Genomic DNA, 7,345 nt, shown 5'->3' with positions numbered 1-7,345 from the left:
ATCCACTTCTGCTTATACCTCTCTGCTGATAACTCCTAAATGTCTATATTAAATAAACCTGTTTCACAGCCCTAGGTCTATATAACCAACACCATTTGCACATCATCACTGGCACCACAATCAATGTTTCCCAGACTAAAACTGGCTAGTCTACATTTCCAGAGGGCACCCCTCCCCAGTTGACTTCAAGCTGCATGGATGCGTCCTTGTGCTCCCATAATTTCCAAGGCATCATGTTGCTATTGTGCTCCTCACAGGCTATTTTAGTTGTATGGTTACTATTCTTCCCAATATACTGGGAGCTGTTCAAGGACTGGAAATATCCTCTTCATATGGACCTAAATATAAGGTAGGCAGTTAATGTTCCTTGAATCGATAGACATAGAGACTAATCCAGTTAGAAGCACCACCATAGCACATCATGGGAGCCAGAAGTCATTCTAAATACTCCTTTTCTCTCACTCTCAAGTCCAAGTTGCCAAGCTCTATACCTCCTAACCTCCTACATAACTTTTGACCCTTGTTTATATTTCTATTTTTGACCAGTCTCACACGCACCTCTATCCACTCTTCCTACTTCCCACCCCCACACCTGCATCATCCCTAGAAAATTTAAAGGCAGTTCATGAGTGAGAAAGGAGGATTACAAACCCTAATAACTGAACACAGAAGAAACCAACCATACTCTTTCTGTAGTCTAGCCTATACATACAGCCTAGCAAGGAGCCTGGCATAGACTAACTTTTATTTGGAATTCATAACTTTGCTTAGATTATCCTCTAGATCCATTTAGATCATCCTAGATTTTATAATGTTTGGGTAACCATATCCTGTAATTTACTAAGAATTTAGCAGACAGGCTGAGACTTAATTAAACTTCCTTTTATACTTACGCCACCGCTGACATTGATGGTTGCCAGAGCTGTTTTTTGAGAACAAGCACAGATGATTTGCTGATCTAGCTGAGACCACCTGAGGCCAGTAGCAGAAGCAGCTTGGAGGGCCCTCTAGTGACCTCCTCATAAACTTAACCCTTTATAATACTAAAATCTCCTCCCAGGGGGGGGTGGAGATTTTCTGCCATTTTGGAACATTTCATCTAACTAGGCCCCTGTTTTCTAGTTGTACTTGCTCAGGAATGTCCCCACCTATTCCTACAATGATGAAGTTCACCTTGATGTTTATGCATGCTTTTCCTGAATAGAGGCCACTCTGATCCGTGGCTTGGGGATACACCCCTTTGGGAGTGATCCCTGGTGAGTTCTTGCTTGCCAGTTCACAATAAAGTTTCTTTTCATAAAATCACCTCGGGGTTGTCGTTAGCTGGCAACTACTGAGTAACTGGATCTGGTTTAGTCTGGTAACATTTCCACATAGGCCAATGGCCCAGAAAAGTTTTAAGCAAGAGAGAAAGAACTATTAACTTTAAGTATGCAGTTTTGATTATTGAGAGGATGGAACATTTTAGCTATTGAACTAAGACTATGTGGGAAACTAGACTGACCATAAAAATTTTAGTTACCAAAGTGTGACGAGAGAAGCAATAGAACTTTCTACAAGAAGGGAAAGAACCAGCCCTACAGAATGGCTCTGAAGGGACAAGAGAAACTAAAGGAAACTTGTTATATTATTGTGCACTACAAGTTCTGCTCATTCAGCACAATTCCCTCATTTGTATGAAACTACAGTATTTTAGATTTTAGTTGAACTGTAGTTAAGTAGTGAACATAGTTATAGGCATTTAATTAAAATAATTTTTATTTTGACTTGGCAGTTCTCCAACCATGGAGCTAATTTTTCTCCTCCTTCATGCCTCAGACAATGGGAGGGCCTTTGTAAGGCCCATGGACCCTCTGTACTGTGCCTGTGGAGCATAAACAATAGATTTCATGGACTTATTACACTCACACAGCCAAAGTGCACTTTTAAAAATGTAAATCTGATCATGTGATTCCTCTATCATAAAGAATTCCATCTATCCTGGTCACCTACAGGATAAAGTCCAAATTCCTAAATGAGCAAGCGTGACCTTTATAGCCTGATCCCAGTTCCCTATCCAGCATCATCTCTTGCCTCTATCTGCCCTCATGTTCCACCATTCCTGGAATTTATGCAGACATGCAGGTACTTTAAAACTGTGGAGCTCTGAACGTGGTTTTACATTACCTACAATATCCTTTCCTGTTTCATGCATCAAGTGCAATTCTTTCTCCTTTTAAAGACTTTTTAAGAATATCACCAACTCTCTGAAACCTTCTCGAATTTCCATCCCAATCCCTATTTAGAGTTTATCAGCCATTCCCCTATTATTGCTTTTATCATGTTCTGGTGCCTAAATATTTGTTACACGTCTGCCTCAGTATCTAGACTGAGAACTTCTTAAAGGCAGAGGTTAAATTTTATTCAAACTTGTTTCTCAAGCATTACTATTAAACCTAAAACTTGACAGATAGGCACTAAATAAACTCTTGTTGAATGAATAAATTTTAAACTGTAGTTGTCTATGGTAACAATATAAGTTACAATGATTTGGGGGTTGTAAAGAATATACATATTAAAAGAAGAAACTTTAGGCCAAATTTGGTGAAGAGAGTTTAAGTGAAAAGTAAATTTAAGTATGTGATTATATTAATCACTTTGCACCCTAGCTAATGTGAGAGAGGCACAGAGCTGATAGATTGTCTTGACATTAACCCATGGCAGGGTCCATAAAATATTATTGGATCAATTATATGATATTCAACAGAATCTGAGGAAGAAATAACAATTATTGGAGTCAGCATTTCTCCTAAAAAAAAAATCAAGTCTAAAATCACACTTATTTTTGTTTTCTTAAAGTTACTAGCCTGATAATTAAGGACGATGAGGTAGCTATAAATAAAAATATGTCAAAACACTTATTTGGATCATTATAATATCATTTTAAAAAATAAATAAAGCCCTACCTGAATTGCTCAGTGGACAGAGCATGGCCTGCAGACTGAAGAGTCCCAGGTCAGGGCACATGCCTGGGTTGCAGGCTCAATTCCCAGTAGGGGACATGCAGGAGGCAGCCGATCAATGATTCTCTCTCATCTTTGATGTTTCTATCTCTCTCTCTTTCCCTTCCTCTCTGAAATCAATAAAAAGATATTTTAAAAAAAGAAATAAAAAATACTCAAAGAAGAGTTAATTGCAGTAATATCACCTGAGAATACAACACTCCGCCTCTGATCCATACCACAAACTTACTCTGAATAATAGTCTACCATCTGGGTCAAAGGAGATGAGAGACACCCTCTGTGATATGTACTGAAAGCTAAGGGTAGAATAGGAACCCAGAGAAAAAGCCTTCAGCAATATTCCCCATCCAAAACTCGAGTAAAAGCAACTCACCACTAAAGGACTGTAAAGACTTTTACACCAGAGGTAATCATAGTAAGATCACTCCAAAAATATATACAGTTGAAATATTTACCTTCATATTAATGGTCTAACAAAAGGAGGTACACAAATCCTTTTGTAAATAATATTTACTTCAGTATCAACTGATCTTCAACATACCATCTCTGACATTTAATCAGAAATTATGAGACAAAAAAAAAATCAAGGAAAACAACCATTGTCAAGAGATAAAGTAGTCAATATAACCACACTTAGAGATAATGGAACTCCCATTAAAATAACTACAATTAATATTTTAAAGGATCTAGATCAGGAGTCAACAAACTATGACCTTCCAGATAAATCCAGCTTGCTGCTTGCTTTGTAAATAAATGTTTATTGAACACAGCCATACTCAGTCATTACGATTATCTATGGCTACCTTTGTACTACAGTGGCAGAATTGAGTAGTTATGAAAGAGCCTGTAAAGCCTAAAATATTTACTATCTGGCCTTTTACAAAAAGAAAGTTTGCTGACCTCTCATTTAATAAAAAGGTTGGCAATGAACATTAGCAAATACAGCATTTTAGCAGAGAGATGGAAACTATGAGAGTCAAAAGGAAATGCTACAAATAAAAATTATATGAGATAAAGAATTCCTTCAATGGCCTCATCAGTAGCGTGAAAGCAGATAAGAACATATTAATGAACTTGAAAATATGTCCATGCCAATAGAAATTATACAAATTGAAATGTGGAAAAATAAAATGGGGGTTGGGGGCTGAAAATCCAAAAGCAATGGACGGTACCAAATGATCAATGGAGATCTCATTAGATTCCCAAAAGAAGATGATAGAGCAGAACCCAGGAAGTACTAAATTTACCAAACACTGTCACGTAGACCTGTAGTTAGTGCAATGACCATGCCCTATAATCTGGGATGACGTAACTTAAACAGAAGGCTTTTGTATTATGAAGAGTTCTGGCTTTCATCCTGTCCATATACATTTTTGCTAATTACTTGGATGAAAATACAGGTTTACTAATATCAATTTTGGGATGACATTAATCTAAGGCAAAAATAATTATAGTGAGTGAAAAAATCAGAGTCAACAGTGTCTAAATAGGCTTGCTAGTGAAATGGGCTAAACTGTAAGTATAATCACAAAATTTAAATATAGTATACAAATCTATAAAAATAAAGGATAAAAAAGAGGCTTGGCCCTAGCCAGTTTGCTCAGTGGTTAGAGCGTCGGCCTGCGGACTCAAGGGTCCCAGGTTCGATTCTGGTCAAGAGCATGTACTTTGGTTGCAGGTACATCCCCAGTAGGGGGTGTGCAAGAGGCAGCTGATTGATGTTTCTCTCTCATCAATGTTTCTAACTCTCTCTCCCTCTCCCTTCCTCTCTGTACAAAATCAATAAAATATATTTAAAAATAAATAAATAAAAATAAAAAAGAGGCTTGGCTTAATTACATCATAAATCCAAGATATGTTAAATTTACATGAATCTAAAACAAACCAATATCTTTGTTTAATGTAACTCCTAAGTAAATGGATATATTTCCAAGTGGTATCAGCAGAGGTACTGAATTTAAGGCAATCAGAGTAAGAGTCTCTTTCTAGTCTTTGGCTAACCTGTTAAAATTGGTGGATCATTTGACAACCATATTCTTAATGGGTGGACAAACTACATTATGTTCAAATATAAAAGGCAAAAATGACTTGATATCACATTAATGGAACAAGAAATGTTTATCTTGAGAAAAGACAGGGCAACCAAGATAAGAAACAATTCTCATAAGTAGAAGGGAAGTTAAACTTGTTTGTATGGCTTCAGGACACAAAATTAAAACATGAATAGAAATTTCAAGACATCAAATTCTAGTTCCGTATATTGAGAAACTTTCTAACTGTCCATAGTGAATAGGCTGCCTTATACGGACAAGAGCTTCTCATCTGCACAGATGCCCACACAACAACTTTACAGTGCAGAGAAGGTCAAGCATAGGTTTAGTGATTCTATGTATAGCCTTCCCACCTGTCTAGTCTACATTTCTGTAATTCTGGATAGAGGAATCCATATGGGAAAGAGAAGAGGGAAATACAGTTATGGTGGGACCAGTCAGTAAAGTAGGATCGTATCAAGGGGAAAACATCTCACATTTCGTCTTGGATATATTGATTTTGAAGTGTCCCTCAGATAACCTAAGAGAAATGTTAAGTTGGCAATTAATTATATTGTCTGGAGTTTAAAGGAGAGGTCTGACCTAGAGATAAGTTTAAGTGTATTCTTTGCATAGCTCGATATAGCCCAATAGAAATATAATATAAAATTGGTTTTGATAATATAATTTAACCCAACATATTCAAAATAATTATCATTTCAACAAGTAATCAATATAAATATTACTGACAAAGTAACTATAGTTCTTTTTTGTTGTCATTTGTAGTAAGTCTCAGAAATCTGTAGTGTATTATAACTTCTTAATTTAGATACCTACATTCCAAATGCTCAATAGCTACATTTGGCTAGTGGTTGCCACACTGAACAATGCAGGCATAGATGTTCATTGAATTCCTCACAATAGATATAGAAAAGAAAAAAAGGTTTAGAATTAAGCATTAAGAAGACCCAAGAAAAGAAAGCCAACAGAGAGAAAAGATCTGGGAAAATCTATTGTTATGAGAACCAAGAGAAGAGAGTGGCGATGTACATGGCCAGTTATGTTAAGTTCTGATGAAAGTTCAGGTCTGCAAAGGCACCTGTTAGATACAGCGATGGAGAAGAACTGGCTGGGTTCCATTAGCAGGGCAGCAGCCATATGACAGTGGATTGAAAAATGACAGTCTGAACTCCACTCTTCTCAGAACGAGTAGTAGTGTGCTCAGACATCCTGGCTCTCTGCTCAGTTTGTCAAGGGGTTTGGATCTCAGTTGGATAATCCATTAAAGGGAAAGCACAATTGGCAGGCTTCAGGGTGCCATCTCAGGAGACTCCTGTGCAAGGCACAGAAATGAAATAGCTGACATGTCTCCCTTTTATACACATGATAGTCTTTCGTAGTGGATTCTTTCAGATGTAAGCTTTCTTCTTGTTCTTCAGTCATACGTGGGATAAAAATTGTTCAAAGCATAAAATAGGGCATTTCATTCTTTTAAAGGATTCCCTGGGCCTATTTGGGCAAGGATGGGACAGGGAAGCTCTTCATGCACAGAACTGTGATTTTGATGGTGACTTCAGAACTCACAGGTAAGCAACAGGTGAATGGATGCCCTGTGGTGGCCACAAGGGAAGAAAGCCCTGTGGGTCTATGACTTGGTCTTAGCTCCAGTCATGATCATTTCTCTCAGCTAAAAGTAGTGCTAAGCCCTGTCTATAAGGCACTGTTTAAAAAGTCACATCTGCATGTTCTGCCATCCACAGCAAGGACATGGCTAGTTCCCCAATGCTCTCTCTTAAGGGCTCATCTCCAAGATACTCTCTCGTTGCTATCTGCAGAGCTGCCTCCATCTGCCGAAGACCCCAACACTACCACCACTGCAACTGAATACATCTGCTGGAAAAGAAATGGTAGAAAAGAGAATGAGATTTTTCCACATGGCTTAGGCCCAGATGATGCCTTGGTCCTGAAGCATTGGAGCCTCTGGATAAAACTGAATATTCAGGTCAGTGACTTCAAATGAAGAACACATAATAATTCTATTCTATGGCACCATTTATGTTCAGTTGATACTTGGATATGCTGTGCTCATTCATTTACTTGCACATCATGGTGTAAGAAAAAAAGAGACCTGCGTTCCAGCTCAGTGGGATATTGAGCAAAACCCGTTCCTTTTCTGGAACTCAGTCATCTCATCCTTTCTGTCTCTGACCTGATCCGATCCTACCTTCGGTGGTTCAATGCTCTCAGGTTCCCCTACTACCCAGGTCCCCCTAGGATCCCTGCGCTCTTGAACACTGGTTTCTCCTGCCAGTT

Source organism: Plecotus auritus (genome assembly GCF_963455305.1).
Source record: "Plecotus auritus genome assembly, chromosome: 8".
In the NCBI taxonomy this organism is placed as follows: domain Eukaryota; kingdom Metazoa; phylum Chordata; class Mammalia; order Chiroptera; family Vespertilionidae; genus Plecotus; species Plecotus auritus.
Note: the sequence above shows the minus strand (reverse complement) of the source record.